We start from the raw sequence: 25,839 nt of genomic DNA on the forward strand, positions 1-25,839 counted from the left end.
CGAATCGCAACAAGTTAATACACACAAAGCCTTACAGGCACTTTTAGGCATGATGTGAAAAACGAGGTCATCCAGCTTGCGCGGGTTAGGCTGAAAACTGCGATTCAAGTTCGCACGTAGCAGCTAAAGCGAATCGCAACAAGTTAATACACACAAAGCCTTACAGGCACTTCTAGGCATGATGTGCATCACGCGGTCATCCAGCTTGCGCTGGTTAGGCTCAGAACTGCGATTCAAGTTTGCACGTAGCGGCTCAAACGAATCGCAACAAGTTAATACACTCAAAGCCTTACAGGCAATTCTAGCCATGATGTGCATAACGCGGTCATCCAGCTTGCGCGGGTCAGGCTCAGAACTGCGATTCAAGTTCGCACATAGTGGCTAAAGCGAATCGCAACAAGTTAATACACACAAAGCCTTACAGGCACTTCTAGGCATGATGTGCATAACGCGGTCATCCAGCTTGCGCGGGTTAGGCTCAGAACTGCGATTCAAGTTCGCACGTAGCTGCTAAAGCGAATCGCAACAAGTTAATACACACAAAGCCTTAGAGGCACTTCTAGGCATGATGTGCATAACGCGGTCATCCAGCTCGCGCGGGTTAGGCTCAGAACTGCAATTCAAGTTTGCCCATAGCGGCTAAAACGAATCGCAACATGCTAATACAAACAAAGCCTTAGAGGCACTTTTAGGCATGATGTGCATAACGCGGTCATCCAGCTCGCGCGGGTTAGGCTCAGAACTGCAATTCAAGTTTGCCCATAGCGGCTAAAACGAATCGCAACATGCTAATACAAACAAAGCCTTACAGGCACGTTTAGGCTTGTGCAAAATGGGGTCATCCAGCTTGCGCGGGTTAGGCTCAGAACTGCGATTCAAGTTTGCACGTAGCGGCTCAAACGAATCGCAACAAGTTAATACACACAACGCCTTACAGGCATTTTTAGGCATGATGTGCATAATGCGGTCATCCAGCTTGCGCGGGTTAGGCTCAGAACTGCGATTCAAGTTTGCCCATAGCGGCTAAAACGAATCGCAACATGCTAATACAAACAAAGCCTTACAGGCACTTTTAGGTATGATGTGCATAACGCGGTCATCCAGCTCGCGCGGGTTAGGCTCAGAACTGCGATTCAAGTTTGCCCATAGCGGCTAAAACGAATCGCAACATGCTAATACAAACAAAGCCTTACAGGCACTTTTAGGCTTGTGCAAAATGGGGTCATCCAGCTTGCGCGGGTAAGGCTCAGAACTGCGATTCAAGTTTGCACGTAGCGGCTCAAACGAATCGCAAGTTAATACACACAACGCCTTAAAGGCACTTTTAGGCATGATGTGCAAAACGTGGTCATCCAGCTTGCGCGGGTTAGGCTCAGAACTGCGATTCAAGTTTGCACGTAGCGGCTCAAACGAACCGCAACAAGTTAATACACTCAAAGCCTTACAGGCACTTCTAGGCATGATGTGCATAACGCGGTCATCCAGCTTCCGCGGGTTAGGCTCAGAACTGCGATTCAAGTTTGCACGTAGCGGCTCAAACGAATCGCAACAAGTTAATACACACAACGCCTTAAAGGCACTTTTAGGCATGATGTGCAAAACGTGGTCATCCAGCTTGCGCGGGTTAGGCTCAGAACTGCGATTCAAGTTCGCACGTAGCGGCTCAAACGAATCGCAAGTTAATACACACAACGCCTTAAAGGCACTTTTAGGCATGATGTGCAAAACGTGGTCATCCAGCTTGCGCGGGTTAGGCTCAGAACTGCGATTCAAGTTTGCACGTAGCGGCTCAAACGAACCGCAACAAGTTAATACACTCAAAGCCTTACAGGCACTTCTAGGCATGATGTGCATAACGCGGTCATCCAGCTTCCGCGGGTTAGGCTCAGAACTGCGATTCAAGTTTGCACGTAGCGGCTCAAACGAACCGCAACAAGTTAATACACTCAAAGCCTTACAGGCACTTCTAGGCATGATGTGCATAACGCGGTCATCCAGCTTCCGCGGGTTAGGCTCAGAACTGCGATTCAAGTTTGCACGTAGCGGCTCAAACGAATCGCAACAAGTTAATACACACAACGCCTTAAAGGCACTTTTAGGCATGATGTGCAAAACGTGGTCATCCAGCTTGCGCGGGTTAGGCTCAGAACTGCGATTCAAGTTCGCACATAGTGGCTAAAGCGAATCGCAACAAGTTAATACACACAAAGCCTTACAGGCACTTCTAGGCATGATGTGCATAACGCGGTCATCCAGCTTGCGCGGGTTAGGCTCAGAACTGCGATTCAAGTTCGCACGTAGCTGCTAAAGCGAATCGCAACAAGTTAATACACACAAAGCCTTAGAGGCACTTCTAGGCATGATGTGCATAACGCGGTCATCCAGCTCGCGCGGGTTAGGCTCAGAACTGCAATTCAAGTTTGCCCATAGCGGCTAAAACGAATCGCAACATGCTAATACAAACAAAGCCTTAGAGGCACTTTTAGGCATGATGTGCATAACGCGGTCATCCAGCTCGCGCGGGTTAGGCTCAGAACTGCAATTCAAGTTTGCCCATAGCGGCTAAAACGAATCGCAACATGCTAATACAAACAAAGCCTTACAGGCACGTTTAGGCTTGTGCAAAATGGGGTCATCCAGCTTGCGCGGGTTAGGCTCAGAACTGCGATTCAAGTTTGCACGTAGCGGCTCAAACGAATCGCAACAAGTTAATACACACAACGCCTTACAGGCATTTTTAGGCATGATGTGCATAACGCGGTCATCCAGCTTGCGCGGGTTAGGCTCAGAACTGCGATTCAAGTTTGCCCATAGCGGCTAAAACGAATCGCAACATGCTAATACAAACAAAGCCTTACAGGCACTTTTAGGTATGATGTGCATAACGCGGTCATCCAGCTCGCGCGGGTTAGGCTCAGAACTGCGATTCAAGTTTGCCCATAGCGGCTAAAACGAATCGCAACATGCTAATACAAACAAAGCCTTACAGGCACTTTTAGGCTTGTGCAAAATGGGGTCATCCAGCTTGCGCGGGTTAGGCTCAGAACTGCGATTCAAGTTTGCACGTAGCGGCTCAAACGAATCGCAAGTTAATACACACAACGCCTTAAAGGCACTTTTAGGCATGATGTGCAAAACGTGGTCATCCAGCTTGCGCGGGTTAGGCTCAGAACTGCGATTCAAGTTTGCACGTAGCGGCTCAAACGAACCGCAACAAGTTAATACACTCAAAGCCTTACAGGCACTTCTAGGCATGATGTGCATAACGCGGTCATCCAGCTTCCGCGGGTTAGGCTCAGAACTGCGATTCAAGTTTGCACGTAGCGGCTCAAACGAATCGCAACAAGTTAATACACACAACGCCTTAAAGGCACTTTTAGGCATGATGTGCAAAACGTGGTCATCCAGCTTGCGCGGGTTAGGCTCAGAACTGCGATTCAAGTTCGCACATAGTGGCTAAAGCGAATCGCAACAAGTTAATACACACAAAGCCTTACAGGCACTTCTAGGCATTATGTGCAAAACGCGGTTATCCAGCTTGCGCGGGTTAGGCTCAGAACTGCGATTCAAGTTTGCACGTAGCGGCTCAAACGAATTGCAACAAGTTAATAAACACAACGCTTTAAAGGCACTTTTAGGCATGATGTGCAAAACGTGGTCATCCAGCTTGCGCGGGTTAGGCTCAGAACTGCGATTCAAGTTTGCACGTAGCGGCTAAAGCGAATCGCAACAAGTTAATACACACAAAGCCTTACAGGCACTTTTAGGCATGATGTGAAAAACGAGGTCATCCAGCTTGCGCGGGTTAGGTTGAGAACTGCGATTCAAGTTCGCACATAGCGGCTAAAGCGAATCGCAACAAGTTAATACACACAAAGCCTTACAGGCACTTCTAGGCATGATGTGCATAACGCGGTCATCCAGCTTGCGCGGGTTAGGCTCAGAACTGCGATTCAAGTTTGCACGTAGCGGCTCAAACGAATCGCAACAAGTTAATACACACAACGCCTTAAAGGCACTTTTAGGCATGATGTGCAAAACGTGGTCATCCAGCTTGCGCGGGTTAGGCTCAGAACTGCGAATCAAGTTTGCACGTAGCGGCTCAAACGAATCGCAACAAGTTAATACACACAAAGCCTTACAGGCACTTTTAGGCATGATGTGAAAAACGAGGTCATCCAGCTTGCGCGGGTTAGGCTGAAAACTGCGATTCAAGTTCGCACGTAGCAGCTAAAGCGAATGGCAACAAGTTAATACACACAAAGCCTTACAGGCACTTCTAGGCATGATGTGCATCACGCGGTCATCCAGCTTGCGCTGGTTAGGCTCAGAACTGCGATTCAAGTTTGCACGTAGCGGCTCAAACGAATCGCAACAAGTTAATACACTCAAAGCCTTACAGGCAATTCTAGCCATGATGTGCATAACGCGGTCATCCAGCTTGCGCGGGTCAGGCTCAGAACTGCGATTCAAGTTCGCACATAGTGGCTAAAGCGAATCGCAACAAGTTAATACACACAAAGCCTTACAGGCACTTCTAGGCATGATGTGCATAACGCGGTCATCCAGCTTGCGCGGGTTAGGCTCAGAACTGCGATTCAAGTTCGCACGTAGCTGCTAAAGCGAATCGCAACAAGTTAATACACACAAAGCCTTAGAGGCACTTCTAGGCATGATGTGCATAACGCGGTCATCCAGCTCGCGCGGGTTAGGCTCAGAACTGCAATTCAAGTTTGCCCATAGCGGCTAAAACGAATCGCAACATGCTAATACAAACAAAGCCTTAGAGGCACTTTTAGGCATGATGTGCATAACGCGGTCATCCAGCTCGCGCGGGTTAGGCTCAGAACTGCAATTCAAGTTTGCCCATAGCGGCTAAAACGAATCGCAACATGCTAATACAAACAAAGCCTTACAGGCACGTTTAGGCTTGTGCAAAATGGGGTCATCCAGCTTGCGCGGGTTAGGCTCAGAACTGCGATTCAAGTTTGCACGTAGCGGCTCAAACGAACCGCAGCAAGTTAATACACTCAAAGCCTTACAGGCACTTCTAGGCATGATGTGCATAACGCGGTCATCCAGCTTCCGCGGTTAGGCTCAGAACTGCGATTCAAGTTTGCACGTAGCGGCTCAAACGAACCGCAGGAAGTTAATACACTCAAAGCCTTACAGGCACTTCTAGGCATGATGTGCATAACGCGGTCATCCAGCTTCCGCGGTTAGGCTCAGAACTGCGATTCAAGTTTGCACGTAGCGGCTCAAACGAATCGCAACAAGTTAATACACACAACGCCTTAAAGGCACTTCTAGGCATGATGTGCATAACGCGGTCATCCAGCTTGCGCGGGTTAGGCTCAGAACTGCGATTCAAGTTTGCACGTAGCGGCTCAAACGAATCGCAACAAGTTAATACACACAACGCCTTAAAGGCACTTTTAGGCATGATGTGCAAAACGGGGTCATCCAGCTTGCGCGGGTTAGGCTCAGAACTGCGATTCAAGTTTGCACGTAGCGGCTCAAACGAATCGCAACAAGTTAATACACACAACGCCTTACAGGCATTTTTAGGCATGATGTGCATAACGCGGTCATCCAGCTTGCGCGGGTTAGGCTCAGAACTGCGATTCAAGTTCGCACATAGTGGCTAAAGCGAATCGCAACAAGTTAATACACACAAAGCCTTACAGGCACTTTTAGGCATGATGTGCAAAACGGGGTCATCCAGCTTGCGCGGGTTAGGCTCAGAACTGCGATTCAAGTTTGCACGTAGCGGCTCAAACGAACCGCAGCAAGTTAATACACTCAAAGCCTTACAGGCACTTCTAGGCATGATGTGCATAACGCGGTCATCCAGCTTCCGCGGTTAGGCTCAGAACTGCGATTCAAGTTTGCACGTAGCGGCTCAAACGAACCGCAGGAAGTTAATACACTCAAAGCCTTACAGGCACTTCTAGGCATGATGTGCATAACGCGGTCATCCAGCTTCCGCGGTTAGGCTCAGAACTGCGATTCAAGTTTGCACGTAGCGGCTCAAACGAATCGCAACAAGTTAATACACACAACGCCTTAAAGGCACTTCTAGGCATGATGTGCATAACGCGGTCATCCAGCTTGCGCGGGTTAGGCTCAGAACTGCGATTCAAGTTTGCACGTAGCGGCTCAAACGAATCGCAACAAGTTAATACACACAACGCCTTAAAGGCACTTTTAGGCATGATGTGCAAAACGGGGTCATCCAGCTTGCGCGGGTTAGGCTCAGAACTGCGATTCAAGTTTGCGCGTAGCGGCTCAAACGAATCGCAACAAGTTAATACACTCAAAGCCTTACAGGCACTTCTAGGCATGATGTGCATAACGCGGTCATCCAGCTTGCGCGGGTTAGGCTCAGAACTGCGATTCAAGTTCGCACATAGTGGCTAAAGCGAATCGCAACAAGTTAATACACACAAAGCCTTACAGGCACTTCTAGGCATAATGTGCATAACGCGGTCATCCAGCTTGCGCGGGTTAGGCTCAGAACTGCGATTCAAGTTTGCACGTAGCGGCTCAAACGAATCGCAGCAAGTTAATACACACAACGCCTTAAAGGCACTTCTAGGCATGATGTGCATAACGCGGTCATCCAGCTTGCTCGGGTTAGGCTCAGAACTGCGATTCAAGTTTGCACGTAGCGGCTCAAACGAATCGCAACAAGTTAATACACACAACGCCTTAAAGGCACTTTTAGGCATGATGTGCAAAACGGGGTCATCCAGCTTGCGCGGGTTAGGCTCAGAACTGCGATTCAAGTTTGCACGTAGCGGCTCAAACGAATCGCAACAAGTTAATACACTCAAAGCCTTACAGGCACTTCTAGGCATGATGTGCATAACGCGGTCATCCAGCTTCCGCGGGTTAGGCTCAGAACTGCGATTCAAGTTTGCACGTAGCGGCTCAAACGAATCGCAACAAGTTAATACACTCAAAGCCTTACAGGCACTTCTAGGCATGATGTGCATAACGCGGTCATCCAGCTTCCGCGGTTAGGCTCAGAACTGCGATTCAAGTTTGCACGTAGCGGCTCAAACGAATCGCAGCAAGTTAATACACACAACGCCTTAAAGGCACTTCTAGGCATGATGTGCATAACGCGGTCATCCAGCTTGCTCGGGTTAGGCTCAGAACTGCGATTCAAGTTTGCACGTAGCGGCTCAAACGAATCGCAACAAGTTAATACACACAACGCCTTAAAGGCACTTTTAGGCATGATGTGCAAAACGGGGTCATCCAGCTTGCGCGGGTTAGGCTCAGAACTGCGATTCAAGTTTGCACGTAGCGGCTCAAACGAATCGCAACAAGTTAATACACTCAAAGCCTTACAGGCACTTCTAGGCATGATGTGCATAACGCGGTCATCCAGCTTGCGCGGGTTAGGCTCAGAACTGCGATTCAAGTTCGCACATAGTGGCTAAAGCGAATCGCAACAAGTTAATACACACAAAGCCTTACAGGCACTTCTAGGCATAATGTGCATAACGCGGTCATCCAGCTTGCGCGGGTTAGGCTCAGAACTGCGATTCAAGTTTGCACGTAGCGGCTCGAACGAATCGCAACAAGTTAATACACACAACGCCTTAAAGGCACTTTTAGGCATGATATGCAAAACGGGGTCATCCAGCTTGCGCGGGTTAGGCTCAGAACTGCGATTCAAGTTCGCACATAGTGGCTAAAGCGAATCGCAGCAAGTTAATACACACAACGCCTTACAGGCACTTTTACGCATTATGTGCAAAACGTGGTCATCCAGCTTGCGCGGGTTAGGCTCAGAACTGCGATTCAAGTTCGCACATAGTGGCTAAAGCGAATCGCAAAAAGGTTATACACACAAAGCCTTACAGGCACTTCTAAGCATGATGTGCATAACGCGGTCATCCAGCTTGCGCGGGTTAGGCTCAGAACTGCGATTCAAGTTTGCACGTAGCGGCTCAAACGAATCGCAAGTTAATACACACAACGCCTTAAAGGCACTTTTAGGCATGATGTGCAAAACGTGGTCATCCAGCTTGCGCGGGATAGGCTCAGAACTGCGATTCAAGTTTGCACGTAGCGGCTCAAACGAACCGCAACAAGTTAATACACTCAAAGCCTTACAGGCACTTCTAGGCATGATGTGCATAACGCGGTCATCCAGCTTCCGCGGGTTAGGCTCAGAACTGCGATTCAAGTTTGCACGTAGCGGCTCAAACGAATCGCAACAAGTTAATACACACAACGCCTTAAAGGCACTTTTAGGCATGATGTGCAAAACGTGGTCATCCAGCTTGCGCGGGTTAGGCTCAGAACTGCGATTCAAGTTCGCACATAGAGGCTAAAGCGAATCGCAACAAGTTAATACACACAAAGCCTTACAGGCACTTCTAGGCATTATGTGCAAAACGCGGTCATCCAACTTGCGCGGGTTAGGCTCAGAACTGCGATTCAAGTTTGCACGTAGCGGCTCAAACGAATTGCAACAAGTTAATAAACACAACGCTTTAAAGGCACTTTTAGGCATGATGTGCAAAACGTGGTCATCCAGATTGCGCGGGTTAGGCTCAGAACTCCGATTCAAGTTTGCACGTAGCGGCTAAAGCGAATCGCAACAAGTTAATACACACAAAGCCTTACAGGCACTTTTAGGCATGATGTGAAAAACGAGGTCATCCAGCTTGCGCGGGTTAGGTTGAGAACTGCGATTCAAGTTCGCACATAGCGGCTAAAGCGAATCGCAACAAGTTAATACACACAAAGCCTTACAGGCACTTCTAGGCATGATGTGCATAACGCGGTCATCCAGCTTGCGCGGGTTAGGCTCAGAACTGCGATTCAAGTTTGCACGTAGCGGCTCAAACGAATCGCAACAAGTTAATACACACAACGCCTTAAAGGCACTTTTAGGCATGATGTGCAAAACGTCGTCATCCAGCTTGCGCGGGTAGGCTCAGAACTGCGAATCAAGTTTGCACGTAGCGGCTCAAACGAATCGCAACAAGTTAATACACACAAAGCCTTACAGGCACTTTTAGGCATGATGTGAAAAACGAGGTCATCCAGCTTGCGCGGGTTAGGCTGAAAACTGCGATTCAAGTTCGCACATAGCAGCTAAAGCGAATCGCAACAAGTTAATACACACAAATCCTTACAGGCACTTCTAGGCATGATGTGCACAACGTGGTCATCCAGCTTGCGCGGGTTAGGCTCAGAACTGCGATTCAAGTTTGCACGTAGCGGCTCAAACGAATCGCAACAAGTTAATACACACAAAGCCTTAAAGGCACTTTTAGGCATGATGTGCAAAACGGGGTCATCCAGCTTGCGCGGGTTAGGCTCAGAACTGCGATTCAAGTTTGCACGTAGCGGCTCAAACGAATCGCAACAAGTTAATACACACAACGCCTTAAAGGCACTTCTAGGCATTATGTGCAAAACGCGGTCATCCAGCTTGCGCGGGTTAGGTTGAGAACTGCGATTCAAGTTCGCACATAGCGGCTAAAGCGAATCGCAACAAGTTAATACACACAAAGCCTTACAGGCACTTCTAGGCATGATGTGCATAACGCGGTCATCCAGCTTGCGCGGGTTAGGCTCAGAACTGCGATTCAAGTTTGCACGTAGCGGCTCAAACGAATCGCAACAAGTTAATACACACAACGCCTTAAAGGCACTTTTAGGCATGATGTGCAAAACGTGGTCATCCAGCTTGCGCGGGTTAGGCTCAGAACTGCGAATCAAGTTTGCACGTAGCGGCTAAAGCGAATCGCAACAAGTTAATACACACAAAGCCTTACAGGCACTTCTAGGCATGATGTGCATACGCGGTCATCCAGCTTGCGCGGGTTAGGCTCAGAACTGCGATTCAAGTTCGCACATAGTGGCTAAAGCGAATCGCAACAAGTTAATACACACAAAGCCTTACAGGCACTTCTAGGCATGATGTGAAAAACGAGGTCATCCAGCTTGCGCTGGTTAGGCTCAGAACTGCGATTCAAGTTTGCACGTAGCGGCTCAAACGAATCGCAACAAGTTAATACACTCAAAGCCTAACAGGCACTTCTAGGCATGATGTGCATACGCGGTCATCCAGCTTGCGCGGGTTAGGCTCAGAACTGCGATTCAAGTTCGCACATAGTGGCTAAAGCGAATCGCAACAAGTTAATACACACAAAGCCTTACAGGCACTTCTAGGCATGATGTGCATAACGCGGTCATCCAGCTTGCGCGGGTTAGGCTCAGAACTGCGAATCAAGTTTGCACGTAGCGGCTCAAACGAATCGCAACAAGTTAATACACACAAAGCCTTACAGGCACTTCTAGGCATGATGTGCATAACGCGGTCATCCAGCTTGCGCGGGTTAGGCTCAGAACTGCGAATCAAGTTTGCACGTAGCGGCTCAAACGAATCGCAACAAGTTAATACACACAAAGCCTTACAGGCACTTCTAGGTATGATGTGCATAACGCGGTCATCCAGCTCGCGCGGGTTAGGCTCAGAACTGCGATTCAAGTTTGCACGTAGCGGCTAAAGCGAATCGCAACAAGTTAATACACACAAAGCCTTACAGGCACTTTTAGGCATGATGTGAAAAACGAGGTCATCCAGCTTGCGCGGGTTAGGTTGAGAACTGCGATTCAAGTTCGCACATAGCGGCTAAAGCGAATCGCAACAAGTTAATACACACAAAGCCTTACAGGCACTTCTAGGCATGATGTGCATAACGCGGTCATCCAGCTTGCGCGGGTTAGGCTCAGAACTGCGATTCAAGTTTGCACGTAGCGGCTCAAACGAATCGCAACAAGTTAACACACACAACGCCTTAAAGGCACTTTTAGGCATGATGTGCAAAACGTGGTCATCCAGCTTGCGCGGGTTAGGCTCAGAACTGCGAATCAAGTTTGCACGTAGCGGCTCAAACGAATCGCAACAAGTTAATACACACAAAGCCTTACAGGCACTTCTAGGCATGATGTGCACAACGTGGTCATCCAGCTTGCGCGGGTTAGGCTCAGAACTGCGATTCAAGTTTGCACGTAGCGGCTCAAACGAATCGCAACAAGTTAATACACACAAAGCCTTTAAGGCTTTGTGTGTATTGTGTGTGTATGATGTGTATGATGTATTGTGTGTGTATTGTGTGTGTATTGTGTATTGTGTGTGTATGTGTGTGTATGATGTGCAAAACGGGGTCATCCAGCTTGCGCGGGTTAGGCTCAGAACTGCGATTCAAGTTTGCACGTAGCGGCTCAAACGAATCGCAACAAGTTAATACACACAACGCCTTAAAGGCACTTCTAGGCATTATGTGCAAAACGCGGTCATCCAGCTTGCGCGGGTTAGGTTGAGAACTGCGATTCAAGTTCGCACATAGCGGCTAAAGCGAATCGCAACAAGTTAATACACACAAAGCCTTACAGGCACTTCTACAGGCCTTACAGGCATGATGTGCAAAACGTGGTCATCCAGCTTGCGCGGGTTAGGCTCAGAACTGCGATTCAAGTTTGCACGTAGCGGCTCAAACGAACCGCAACAAGTTAATACACTCAAAGCCTTACAGGCACTTCTAGGCATGATGTGCATAACGCGGTCATCCAGCTTCCGCGGGTTAGGCTCAGAACTGCGATTCAAGTTTGCACGTAGCGGCTCAAACGAATCGCAACAAGTTAATACACACAACGCCTTAAAGGCACTTTTAGGCATGATGTGCAAAACGCGGTCATCCAGCTTGCGCGGGTTAGGCTCAGAACTGCAATTCAGGTTTGCACGTAGCGGCTCAAATGAATCGCAACAAGTTAATACACACAACGCCTTACAGGCACTTTTACGCATTATGTGCAAAACGCTGTCATCCAGCTTGCGCGGGTTAGGCTCAGAACTGCGATTCAAGTTCGCACATAGTGGCTAAAGCGAATCGCACCAAGTTAATACGCACAAAGCCTTACAGGCACTTCTAGGCATGATGTGCATAACGCGGTCATCCAGCTTGCGCGCGTTAGGCTCAGAACTGCGATTCAAGTTTGCACGTAGCGGCTCAAACGAATCGCAACAAGTTAATACACACAACGCCTTAAAGGCACTTTTAGGCATGATGTGCAAAACGGGGTCATCCAGCTTGCGCGGGTTAGGCTCAGAACTGCGATTCAAGTTTGCACGTAGCGGCTCAAACGAATCGCAACAAGTTAATACACACAACGCCTTAAAGGCACTTCTAGGCATTATGTGCAAAACGCGGTCATCCAGCTTGCGCGGGTTAGGTTGAGAACTGCGATTCAAGTTCGCACATAGCGGCTAAAGCGAATCGCAACAAGTTGATACACACAAAGCCTTACAGGCACTTCTAGGCATGATGTGCATAACGCGGTCATCCAGCTTGCGCGGGTTAGGCTCAGAACTGCGATTCAAGTTTGCACGTAGCGGCTCAAACGAATCGCAACAAGTTAATACACACAACGCCTCAAAGGCACTTTTAGGCATGATGTGCAAAACGTGGTCATCCAGCTTGCGCGGGTTAGGCTCAGAACTGCGAATCAAGTTTGCACGTAGCGGCTAAAGCGAATCGCAACAAGTTAATACACACAAAGCCTTACAGGCACTTCTAGGCATGATGTGCATACGCGGTCATCCAGCTTGCGCGGGTTAGGCTCAGAACTGCGATTCAAGTTCGCACATAGTGGCTAAAGCGAAACGCAACAAGTTAATACACACAAAGCCTTACAGGCACTTCTAGGCATGATGTGAAAAACGAGGTCATCCAGCTTGCGCTGGTTAGGCTCAGAACTGCGATTCAAGTTTGCACGTAGCGGCTCAAACGAATCGCAACAAGTTAATACACTCAAAGCCTTACAGGCACTTTTACGCATTATGTGCAAAACGTGGTCATCCAGCTTGCGCGGGTTAGGCTCAGAACTGCGATTCAAGTTCGCACATAGTGGCTAAAGCGAATCGCAAAAAGGTTATACACACAAAGCCTTACAGGCACTTCTAGGCATGATGTGCATAACGCGGTCATCCAGCTTGCGCGGGTTAGGCTCAGAACTGCGATTCAAGTTTGCACGTAGCGGCTCAAACGAATCGCAACAAGTTAATACACACAACGCCTTAAAGGCACTTCTAGGCATGATGTGCATAACGCGGTCATCCAGCTTGCGCGGGTTAGGCTCAGAACTGCGATTCAAGTTTGCACGTAGCGGCTCAAACGAATCGCAACAAGTTAATACACTCAAAGCCTTACAGGCACTTCTAGGCATGATGTGCAAAACGTGGTCATCCAGCTTGCGCGGGTTAGGCTCAGAACTGCGATTCAAGTTTGCACGTAGCGGCTCAAACGAACCGCAACAAGTTAATACACTCAAAGCCTTACAGGCACTTCTAGGCATGATGTGCATAACGCGGTCATCCAGCTTCCGCGGGTTAGGCTCAGAACTGCGATTCAAGTTTGCACGTAGCGGCTCAAACGAATCGCAACAAGTTAATACACACAACGCCTTAAAGGCACTTTTAGGCATGATGTGCAAAACGTGGTCATCCAGCTTGCGCGGGTTAGGCTCAGAACTGCGATTCAAGTTCGCACATAGTGGCTAAAGCGAATCGCAACAAGTTAATACACACAAAGCCTTACAGGCACTTCTAGGCATTATGTGCAAAACGCGGTCATCCAGCTTGCGCGGGTTAGGCTCAGAACTGCGATTCAAGTTTGCACGTAGCGGCTCAAACGAATTGCAACAAGTTAATAAACACAACGCTTTAAAGGCACTTTTAGGCATTTTGTGCAAAACGTGGTCATCCAGCTTGCGCGGGTTAGGCTCAGAACTGCGATTCAAGTTTGCACGTAGCGGCTAAAGCGAATCGCAACAAGTTAATACACACAAAGCCTTACAGGCACTTTTAGGCATGATGTGAAAAACGAGGTCATCCAGCTTGCGCGGGTTAGGTTGAGAACTGCGATTCAAGTTCGCACATAGCGGCTAAAGCGAATCGCAACAAGTTAATACACACAAAGCCTTACAGGCACTTCTAGGCATGATCTGCATAACGCGGTCATCCAGCTTGCGCGGGTTAGGCTCAGAACTGCGATTCAAGTTTGCACGTAGCGGCTCAAACGAATCGCAACAAGTTAATACACACAACGCCTTAAAGGCACTTTTAGGCATGATGTGCAAAACGTGGTCATCCAGCTTGCGCGGGTTAGGCTCAGAACTGCGAATCAAGTTTCCACGTAGCGGCTAAAGCGAATCGCAACAAGTTAATACACACAAAGCCTTACAGGCACTTTTAGGCATGATGTGAAAAACGAGGTCATCCAGCTTGCGCTGGTTAGGCTCAGAACTGCGATTCAAGTTTGCACGTAGCGGCTCAAACGAATCGCAACAAGTTAATACACTCAAAGCCTTACAGGCACTTCTAGGCATGATGTGCATACGCGGTCATCCAGCTTGCGCGGGTTAGGCTCAGAACTGCGATTCAAGTTCGCACGTAGCGGCTCAAACGAATCGCAACAAGTTAATACACACAACGCCTTAAAGGCACTTTTAGGCTTGATGTGCAAAACGGGGTCATCCAGCTTGCGCGGGTTAGGCTCAGAACTGCGATTCAAGTTTGCACGTAGCGGCTGAAACGAATCGCAACAAGTTAATACACACAATGCCTGAAAGGCACTTTTAGGCATGATGTGCATCACGCGGTCATCCAGCTTGCGCGGGTTAGGCTCAGAACTGCGATTCAAGTTTGCACGTAGCGGCTCAAACGAATCGCAACAAGTTATTACACACAACGCCTTAAAGGCACTTTAGGCATGATGTGCAAAACTTGGTCATCCAGCTTGCGCGGGTTAGGCTCAGAACTGCGAATCAAGTTTGCACGTAGCGGCTCAAACGAATCGCAACAAGTTAATACACACAAAGCCTTACAGGCACTTCTAGGCATGATGTGCATAACGCGGTCATCCAGCTTGCGCGGGTTAGGCTCAGAACTGCGATTCAAGTTTGCACGTAGCGGCTCAAACGAATCGCAACAAGTTAATACACACAAAGCCTTACAGGCACTTCTAGGCATGATGTGCATAACGCGGTCATCCAGCTTGCGCGGGTTAGGCTCAGAACTGCGATTCAAGTTTGCACGTAGCGGCTCAAACGAATCGCAACAATACACACAACGGCTTACAGGCACTTCTAGGCATGATGTGAAAAACGAGGTCATCCAGCTTGCGCGGGTTAGGCTGAGAACTGCGATTCAAGTTCGCACATAGCGGCTAAAGCGAATCGCAACAAGTTAATACACACAAAGCCTTACAGGCACTTCTAGGCATGATGTGCATAACGCGGTCATCCAGCTTGCGCGGGTTAGGCTCAGAACTGCGATTCAAGTTTGCACGTAGCGGCTCAAACGAATCGCAACAAGTTAATACACACAACGCTTTAAAGGCACTTTTAGGCATGATGTGCAAAACGTGGTCATCCAGCTTGCGCGGGTTAGGCTGAGAACTGCGATTCAAGTTCGCACATAGAGGCTAAAGCGAATCGCAACAAGTTAATACACACAAAGCCTTACAGGCACTTTTAGGCATGATGTGAAAAACGACGTCATCCAGCTTGCGCGGGTTAGGCTGAGAACTGCGATTCAAGTTCGCACATAGCGGCTAAAGCGAATCGCAACAAGTTAATACACTCAAAGCCTTACAGGCACTTCTAGGCATGATGTGCATAACGCGGTCATCCAGCTTGCGCGGGTTAGGCTCAGAACTGCGATTCAAGTTTGCACGTAGCGGCTCAAACGAATCGCAACAATACACACAACGCCTTACAGGCACTTTTAGGAATTATGTGCAAAACGCGGTCATCCAGCTTGCGCGGGTTAGGCTCAGAACTGCGATTCAAGTTTGCACGTAGCGGCTCAAACGAATCGCAACAAGTTAATAAACACAACGCCTTACAGGCATTTTTAGGCATGATGTGCATAACGCGGTCATCCAGCTTGCGCGGGTTAGGCTCAGAACTGCGATTCAAGTTTGCACGTAGCGGCTCAAACGAACCGCCGCAAGTTAATACACTCAAAGCCTTACAGGCACTTCTAGGCATGATGTGCATAACGCGGTCATCCAGCTTCCGCGGTTAGGCTCAGAACTGCGATTCAAGTTTGCACGTGGCGGCTCAAACGAATCGCAACAAGTTAATACACACAACGCATTAAAGGCACTTCTAGGCATGATGTGCATAACGCGGTCATCCAGCTTGCGCGGGTTAGGCTCAGAACTGCGATTCAAGTTTGCACGTAGCGGCTCAAACGAATCGCAACAAGTTAATACACTCAAAGCCTTACAGGCACTTCTAGGCATGATGTGCATAACGCGGTCATCCAGCTTGCGCGGGTTAGGCTCAGAACTGCGATTCAAGTTCGCACATAGTGGCTAAAGCGAATCGCAACAAGTTAATACACACAAAGCCTTACAGGCACTTCTAGGCATAATGTGCATAACGCGGTCATCCAGCTTCCGCGGGTTAGGCTCAGAACTGCGATTCAAGTTTGCACGTAGCGGCTCAAACGAATCGCAACAAGTTAATACACACAACGCCTTAAAGGCACTTTTAGGCATGATGTGCAAAACGTGGTCATCCAGCTTGCGCGGGTTAGGCTCAGAACTGCGATTCAAGTTCGCACATAGTGGCTAAAGCGAATCGCAACAAGTTAATACACACAACGCTTTAAAGGCACTTTTAGGCATGATGTGCAAAACGTGGTCATCCAGCTTGCGCGGGTTAGGCTCAGAACTGCGATTCAAGTTTGCACGTAGCGGCTCAAACGAATCGCAACAAGTTAATACACACAACGCCTTAAAGGCACTTTTAGGCATGATGTGCAAAACGTGGTCATCCAGCTTGCGCAGGTTAGGCTCAGAACTGCGAATCAAGTTTGCACGTAGCGGCTAAAGCGAATCGCAACAAGTTAATACACACAAAGCCTTACAGGCACTTTTAGGCATGATGTGAAAAACGAGGTCATCCAGCTTGCGCTGGTTAGGCTCAGAACTGCGATTCAAGTTTGCACGTAGCGGCTCAAACGAATCGCAACAAGTTAATACACTCAAAGCCTTACAGGCACTTCTAGGCATGATGTGCATACGCGGTCATCCAGCTTGCGCGGGTTAGGCTCAGAACTGCGATTCAAGTTCGCACATAGTGGCTAAAGCGAATCGCAACAAGTTAATACACACAAAGCCTTACAGGCACTTCTAGGCATGATGTGCATAACGCGGTCATCCAGCTTGCGCGGGTTAGGCTCAGAACTGCGAATCAAGTTTGCACGTAGCGGCTCAAACGAATCGGAACAAGTTAATACACACAAAGCCTTACAGGCACTTCTAGGCATGATGTGCATAACGCGGTCATCCAGCTTGCGCGGGTTAGGCTCAGAACTGCGAATCAAGTTTGCACGTAGCGGCTCAAACGAATCGCAACAAGTTAATACACACAAAGCCTTACAGGCACTTCTAGGTATGATGTGCATAACGCGGTCATCCAGCTCGCGCGGGTTAGGCTCAGAACTGCGATTCAAGTTTGCCCATAGCGGCTAAAACGAATCGCAACATGCTAATACAAACAAAGCCTTGCAGGCACTTTTAGGCTTGTGCAAAATGGGGTCATCCAGCTTGCGCGGGTTAGGCTCAGAACTGCGATTCAAGTTTGCACGTAGCGGCTCAAACGAATCGCAAGTTAATACACACAACGCCTTAAAGGCACTTTTAGGCATGATGTGCAAAACGTGGTCATCCAGCTTGCGCGGGTTAGGCTCAGAACTGCGATTCAAGTTTGCACGTAGCGGCTCAAACGAACCGCAACAAGTTAATACACTCAAAGCCTTACAGGCACTTCTAGGCATGATGTGCATAACGCGGTCATCCAGCTTCCGCGGGTTAGGCTCAGAACTGCGATTCAAGTTTGCACGTAGCGGCTCAAACGAATCGCAACAAGTTAATACACACAACGCCTTAAAGGCACTTTTAGGCATGATGTGCAAAACGTGGTCATCCAGCTTGCGCGGGTTAGGCTCAGAACTGCGATTCAAGTTCGCACATAGTGGCTAAAGCGAATCGCAACAAGTTAATACACACAAAGCCTTACAGGCACTTCTAGGCATTATGTGCAAAACGCGGTTATCCAGCTTGCGCGGGTTAGGCTCAGAACTGCGATTCAAGTTTGCACGTAGCGGCTCAAACGAATTGCAACAAGTTAATAAACACAACGCTTTAAAGGCACTTTTAGGCATGATGTGCAAAACGTGGTCATCCAGCTTGCGCGGGTTAGGCTCAGAACTGCGATTCAAGTTTGCACGTAGCGGCTAAAGCGAATCGCAACAAGTTAATACACATAAAGCCTTACAGGCACTTTTAGGCATGATGTGAAAAACGCGGTCATCCAGCTCGCGCGGGTTAGGCTCAGAACTGCAATTCAAGTTTGCCCATAGCGGCTAAAACGAATCGCAACATGCTAATACAAACAAAGCCTTAGAGGCACTTTTAGGCATGATGTGCATAACGCTGTCATCCAGCTCGCGCGGGTTAGGCTCAGAACTGCAATTCAAGTTTGCCCATAGCGGCTAAAACGAATCGCAACATGCTAATACAAACAAAGCCTTACAGGCACTTTTAGGCTTGTGCAAAATGGGGTCATCCAGCTTGCGCGGGTTAGGCTCAGAACTGCGATTCAAGTTTGCACGTAGCGGCTCAAACGAATCGCAACAAGTTAATACACACAACGCCTTACAGGCATTTTTAGGCATGATGTGCATAACGCGGTCATCCAGCTTGCGCGGGTTAGGCTCAGAACTGCGATTCAAGTTCGCACATAGTGGCTAAAGCGAATCGCAACAAGTTAATACACACTAAGCCTTACAGGCACTTTTAGGCATGATGTGCAAAACGGGGTCATCCAGCTTGCGCGGGTTAGGCTCAGAACTGCGATTCAAGTTTGCACGTAGCGGCTCAAACGAACCGCAGCAAGTTAATACACTCAAAGCCTTACAGGCACTTCTAGGCATGATGTGCATAACGCGGTCATCCAGCTTCCGCGGTTAGGCTCAGAACTGCGATTCAAGTTTGCACGTAGCGGCTCAAACGAACCGCAGCAAGTTAATACACTCAAAGCCTTACAGGCACTTCTAGGCATGATGTGCATAACGCGGTCATCCAGCTTCCGCGGTTAGGCTCAGAACTGCGATTCAAGTTTGCACGTAGCGGCTCAAACGAATCGCAACAAGTTAATACACACAACGCCTTAAAGGCACTTCTAGGCATGATGTGCATAACGCGGTCATCCAGCTTGCGCGGGTTAGGCTCAGAACTGCGATTCAAGTTTGCACGTAGCGGCTCAAACGAATCGCAACAAGTTAATACACACAACGCCTTAAAGGCACTTTTAGGCATGATGTGCAAAACGGGGTCATCCAGCTTGCGCGGGTTAGGCTCAGAACTGCGATTCAAGTTTGCACGTAGCGGCTCAAACGAATCGCAACAAGTTAATACACTCAAAGCCTTACAGGCACTTCTAGGCATGATGTGCATAACGCGGTCATCCAGCTTGCGCGGGTTAGGCTCAGAACTGCGATTCAAGTTCGCACATAGTGGCTAAAGCGAATCGCAACAAGTTAATACACACAAAGCCTTACAGGCACTTCTAGGCATAATGTGCATAACGCGGTCATCCAGCTTGCGCGGGTTAGGCTCAGAACTGCGATTCAAGTTTGCACGTAGCGGCTCGAACGAATCGCAACAAGTTAATACACACAACGCCTTAAAGGCACTTTTAGGCATGATGTGAAAAACGAGGTCATCCAGCTTGCGCGGGTTAGGCTGAAAACTGCGATTCAAGTTCGCACATAGCAGCTAAAGCGAATCGCAACAAGTTAATACACACAAAGCCTTACAGGCACTTCTAGGCATGATGTGCACAACGTGGTCATCCAGCTTGCGCGGGTTAGGCTCAGAACTGCGATTCAAGTTTGCACGTAGCGGCTCAAACGAATCGCAACAAGTTAATACACACAAAGCCTTAAAGGCACTTTTAGGCATGATGTGCAAAACGTGGTCATCCAGCTTGCGCGGGTTAGGCTCAGAACTGCGATTCAAGTTTGCACGTAGCGGCTCAAACGAACCGCAACAAGTTAATACACTCAAAGCCTTACAGGCACTTCTAGGCATGATGTGCATAACGCGGTCATCCAGCTTCCGCGGGTTAGGCTCAGAACTGCGATTCAAGTTTGCACGTAGCGGCTCAAACGAATCGCAACAAGTTAATACACACAACGCCTTAAAGGCACTTTTAGGCATGATGTGCAAAACGCGGTCATCCAGCTTGCGCGGGTTAGGCTCAGAACTGCAATTCAGGTTTGCACGTAGCGGCTCAAACGAACCGCAGCAAGTTAATACACTCAAAGCCTTACAGGCACTTCTAGGCATGATGTGCATAACGCGGTCATCCAGCTTCCGCGGTTAGGCTCAGAACTGCGATTCAAGTTTGCACGTAGCGGCTCAAACGAATCGCAGCAAGTTAATACACACAACGCCTTAAAGGCACTTCTAGGCATGATGTGCATAACGCGGTCATCCAGCTTGCGCGGGTTAGGCTCAGAACTGCGATTCAAGTTTGCACGTAGCGGCTCAAACGAATCGCAACAAGTTAATACACACAACGCCTTAAAGGCACTTTTAGGCATGATGTGCAAAACGGGGTCATCCAGCTTGCGCGGGTTAGGCTCAGAACTGCGATTCAAGTTTGCACGTAGCGGCTCAAACGAATCGCAACAAGTTAATACACTCAAAGCCTTACAGGCACTTCTAGGCATGATGTGCATAACGCGGTCATCCAGCTTGCGCGGGTTAGGCTCAGAACTGCGATTCAAGTTCGCACATAGTGGCTAAAGCGAATCGCAACAAGTTAATACACACAAAGCCTTACAGGCACTTCTAGGCATAATGTGCATAACGCGGTCATCCAGCTTGCGCGGGTTAGGCTCAGAACTGCGATTCAAGTTTGCACGTAGCGGCTCGAACGAATCGCAACAAGTTAATACACACAACGCCTTAAAGGCACTTTTAGGCATGATATGCAAAACGGGGTCATCCAGCTTGCGCGGGTTAGGCTCAGAACTGCGATTCAAGTTCGCACATAGTGGCTAAAGCGAATCGCAGCAAGTTAATACACACAACGCCTTACAGGCACTTTTACGCATTATGTGCAAAACGTGGTCATCCAGCTTGCGCGGGTTAGGCTCAGAACTGCGATTCAAGTTCGCACATAGTGGCTAAAGCGAATCGCAAAAAGGTTATACACACAAAGCCTTACAGGCACTTCTAAGCATGATGTGCATAACGCGGTCATCCAGCTTGCGCGGGTTAGGCTCAGAACTGCGATTCAAGTTTGCACGTAGCGGCTCAAACGAATCGCAAGTTAATACACACAACGCCTTAAAGGCACTTTTAGGCATGATGTGCAAAACGTGGTCATCCAGGTTGCGCGGGATAGGCTCAGAACTGCGATTCAAGTTTGCACGTAGCGGCTCAAACGAACCGCAACAAGTTAATACACTCAAAGCCTTACAGGCACTTCTAGGCATGATGTGCATAACGCGGTCATCCAGCTTCCGCGGGTTAGGCTCAGAACTGCGATTCAAGTTTGCACGTAGCGGCTCAAACGAATTGCAACAAGTTAATAAACACAACGCTTTAAAGGCACTTTTAGGCATGATGTGCAAAACGTGGTCATCCAGATTGCGCGGGTTAGGCTCAGAACTCCGATTCAAGTTTGCACGTAGCGGCTAAAGCGAATCGCAACAAGTTAATACACACAAAGCCTTACAGGCACTTTTAGGCATGATGTGAAAAACGAGGTCATCCAGCTTGCGCGGGTTAGGTTGAGAACTGCGATTCAAGTTCGCACATAGCGGCTAAAGCGAATCGCAACAAGTTAATACACACAAAGCCTTACAGGCACTTCTAGGCATGATGTGCATAACGCGGTCATCCAGCTTGCGCGGGTTAGGCTCAGAACTGCGATTCAAGTTTGCACGTAGCGGCTCAAACGAATCGCAACAAGTTAATACACACAACGCCTTAAAGGCACTTTTAGGCATGATGTGCAAAACGTCGTCATCCAGCTTGCGCGGGTTAGGCTCAGAACTGCGAATCAAGTTTGCACGTAGCGGCTCAAACGAATCGCAACAAGTTAATACACACAAAGCCTTACAGGCACTTTTAGGCATGATGTGAAAAACGAGGTCATCCAGCTTGCGCGGGTTAGGCTGAAAACTGCGATTCAAGTTCTACATAGCAGCTAAAGCGAATCGCAACAAGTTAATACACACAAAGCCTTACAGGCACTTCTAGGCATGATGTGCACAACGTGGTCATCCAGCTTGCGCGGGTTAGGCTCAGAACTGCGATTCAAGTTTGCACGTAGCGGCTCAAACGAATCGCAACAAGTTAATACACACAAAGCCTTAAAGGCACTTTTAGGCATGATGTGCAAAACGGGGTCATCCAGCTTGCGCGGGTTAGGCTCAGAACTGCGATTCAAGTTTGCACGTAGCGGCTCAAACGAATCGCAACAAGTTAATACACACAACGCCTTAAAGGCACTTCTAGGCATTATGTGCAAAACGCGGTCATCCAGCTTGCGCGGGTTAGGTTGAGAACTGCGATTCAAGTTCGCACATAGCGGCTAAAGCGAATCGCAACAAGTTAATACACACAAAGCCTTACAGGCACTTCTAGGCATGATGTGCATAACGCGGTCATCCAGCTTGCGCGGGTTAGGCTCAGAACTGCGATTCAAGTTTGCACGTAGCGGCTCAAACGAATCGCAACAAGTTAATACACACAACGCCTTAAAGGCACTTTTAGGCATGATGTGCAAAACGTGGTCATCCAGCTTGCGCGGGTTAGGCTCAGAACTGCGAATCAAGTTTGCACGTAGCGGCTAAAGCGAATCGCAACAAGTTAATACACACAAAGCCTTACAGGCACTTCTAGGCATGATGTGCATACGCGGTCATCCAGCTTGCGCGGGTTAGGCTCAGAACTGCGATTCAAGTTCGCACATAGTGGCTAAAGCGAATCGCAACAAGTTAATACACACAAAGCCTTACAGGCACTTCTAGGCATGATGTGAAAAACGAGGTCATCCAGCTTGCGCTGGTTAGGCTCAGAACTGCGATTCAAGTTTGCACGTAGCGGCTCAAACGAATCGCAACAAGTTAATACACTCAAAGCCTAACAGGCACTTCTAGGCATGATGTGCATACGCGGTCATCCAGCTTGCGCGGGTTAGGCTCAGAACTGCGATTCAAGTTCGCACATAGTGGCTAAAGCGAATCGCAACAAGTTAATACACACAAAGCCTTACAGGCACTTCTAGGCATGATGTGCATAACGCGGTCATCCAGCTTGCGCGGGTTAGGCTCAGAACTGCGAATCAAGTTTGCACGTAGCGGCTCAAACGAATCGCAACAAGTTAATACACACAAAGCCTTACAGGCACTTCTAGGCATGATGTGCATAACGCGGTCATCCAGCTTGCGCGGGTTAGGCTCAGAACTGCGAATCAAGTTTGCACGTAGCGGCTCAAACGAATCGCAACAAGTTAATACACACAAAGCCTTACAGGCACTTCTAGGTATGATGTGCATAACGCGGTCATCCAGCTCGCGCGGGTTAGGCTCAGAACTGCGATTCAAGTTTGCACGTAGCGGCTAAAGCGAATCGCAACAAGTTAATACACACAAAGCCTTACAGGCACTTTTAGGCATGATGTGAAAAACGAGGTCATCCAGCTTGCGCGGGTTAGGTTGAGAACTGCGATTCAAGTTCGCACATAGCGGCTAAAGCGAATCGCAACAAGTTAATACACACAACGCCTTAAAGGCACTTTTAGGCATGATGTGCAAAACGTGGTCATCCAGCTTGCGCGGGTTAGGCTCAGAACTGCGAATCAAGTTTGCACGTAGCGGCTCAAACGAATCGCAACAAGTTAATACACACAAAGCCTTACAGGCACTTCTAGGCATGATGTGCACAACGTGGTCATCCAGCTTGCGCGGGTTAGGCTCAGAACTGCGATTCAAGTTTGCACGTAGCGGCTCAAACGAATCGCAACAAGTTAATACACACAAAGCCTTTAAGGCTTTGTGTGTATTGTGTGTGTATGATGTGTATGATGTATTGTGTGTGTATTGTGTGTGTATTGTGTGTGTATTGTGTATTGTGTGTGTATGTGTGTGTATGATGTGCAAAACGGGGTCATCCAGCTTGCGCGGGTTAGGCTCAGAACTGCGATTCAAGTTTGCACGTAGCGGCTTAAACGAATCGCAACAAGTTAATACACACAACGCCTTAAAGGCACTTCTAGGCATTATGTGCAAAACGCGGTCATCCAGCTTGCGCGGGTTAGGTTGAGAACTGCGATTCAAGTTCGCACATAGCGGCTAAAGCGAATCGCAACAAGTTAATACACACAAAGCCTTACAGGCACTTCTACAGGCCTTACAGGCATGATGTGCAAAACGTGGTCATCCAGCTTGCGCGGGTTAGGCTCAGAACTGCGATTCAAGTTTGCACGTAGCGGCTCAAACGAACCGCAACAAGTTAATACACTCAAAGCCTTACAGGCACTTCTAGGCATGATGTGCATAACGCGGTCATCCAGCTTCCGCGCGTTAGGCTCAGAACTGCGATTCAAGTTTGCACGTAGCGGCTCAAACGAATCGCAACAAGTTAATACACACAACGCCTTAAAGGCACTTTTAGGCATGATGTGCAAAACGCGGTCATCCAGCTTGCGCGGGTTAGGCTCAGAACTGCGATTCAAGTTCGCACATAGTGGCTAAAGCGAATCGCACCAAGTTAATACGCACAAAGCCTTACAGGCACTTCTAGGCATGATGTGCATAACGCGGTCATCCAGCTTGCGCGGGTTAGGCTCAGAACTGCGATTCAAGTTTGCACGTAGCGGCTCAAACGAATCGCAACAAGTTAATACACACAACGCCTTAAAGGCACTTTTAGGCATGATGTGCAAAACGGGGTCATCTAGCTTGCGCGGGTTAGGCTCAGAACTGCGATTCAAGTTTGCACGTAGCGGCTCAAACGAATCGCAACAAGTTAATACACACAACGCCTTAAAGGCACTTCTAGGCATTATGTGCAAAACGCGGTCATCCAGCTTGCGCGGGTTAGGTTGAGAACTGCGATTCAAGTTCGCACATAGCGGCTAAAGCGAATCGCAACAAGTTGATACACACAAAGCCTTACAGGCACTTCTAGGCATGATGTGCATAACGCGGTCATCCAGCTTGCGCGGGTTAGGCTCAGAACTGCGATTCAAGTTTGCACGTAGCGGCTCAAACGAATCGCAACAAGTTAATAAACACAACGCCTTAAAGGCACTTTTAGGCATGATGTGCAAAACGTGGTCATCCAGCTTGCGCGGGTTAGGCTCAGAACTGCGAATCAAGTTTGCACGTAGCGGCTAAAGCGAATCGCAACAAGTTAATACACACAAAGCCTTACAGGCACTTCTAGGCATGATGTGCATACGCGGTCATCCAGCTTGCGCGGGTTAGGCTCAGAACTGCGATTCAAGTTCGCACATAGTGGCTAAAGCGAATCGCAACAAGTTAATACACACAAAGCCTTACAGGCACTTCTAGGCATGATGTGAAAAACGAGGTCATCCAGCTTGCGCTGGTTAGGCTCAGAACTGCGATTCAAGTTTGCACGTAGCGGCTCAAACGAATCGCAACAAGTTAATACACTCAAAGCCTTACAGGCACTTCTAGGCATG

This window comes from Amblyomma maculatum, chromosome 1 (assembly GCF_055883805.1).
Source record: "Amblyomma maculatum isolate TAMU_Amacu chromosome 1, ASM5588380v1, whole genome shotgun sequence".
Classification (NCBI taxonomy): domain Eukaryota; kingdom Metazoa; phylum Arthropoda; class Arachnida; order Ixodida; family Ixodidae; genus Amblyomma; species Amblyomma maculatum.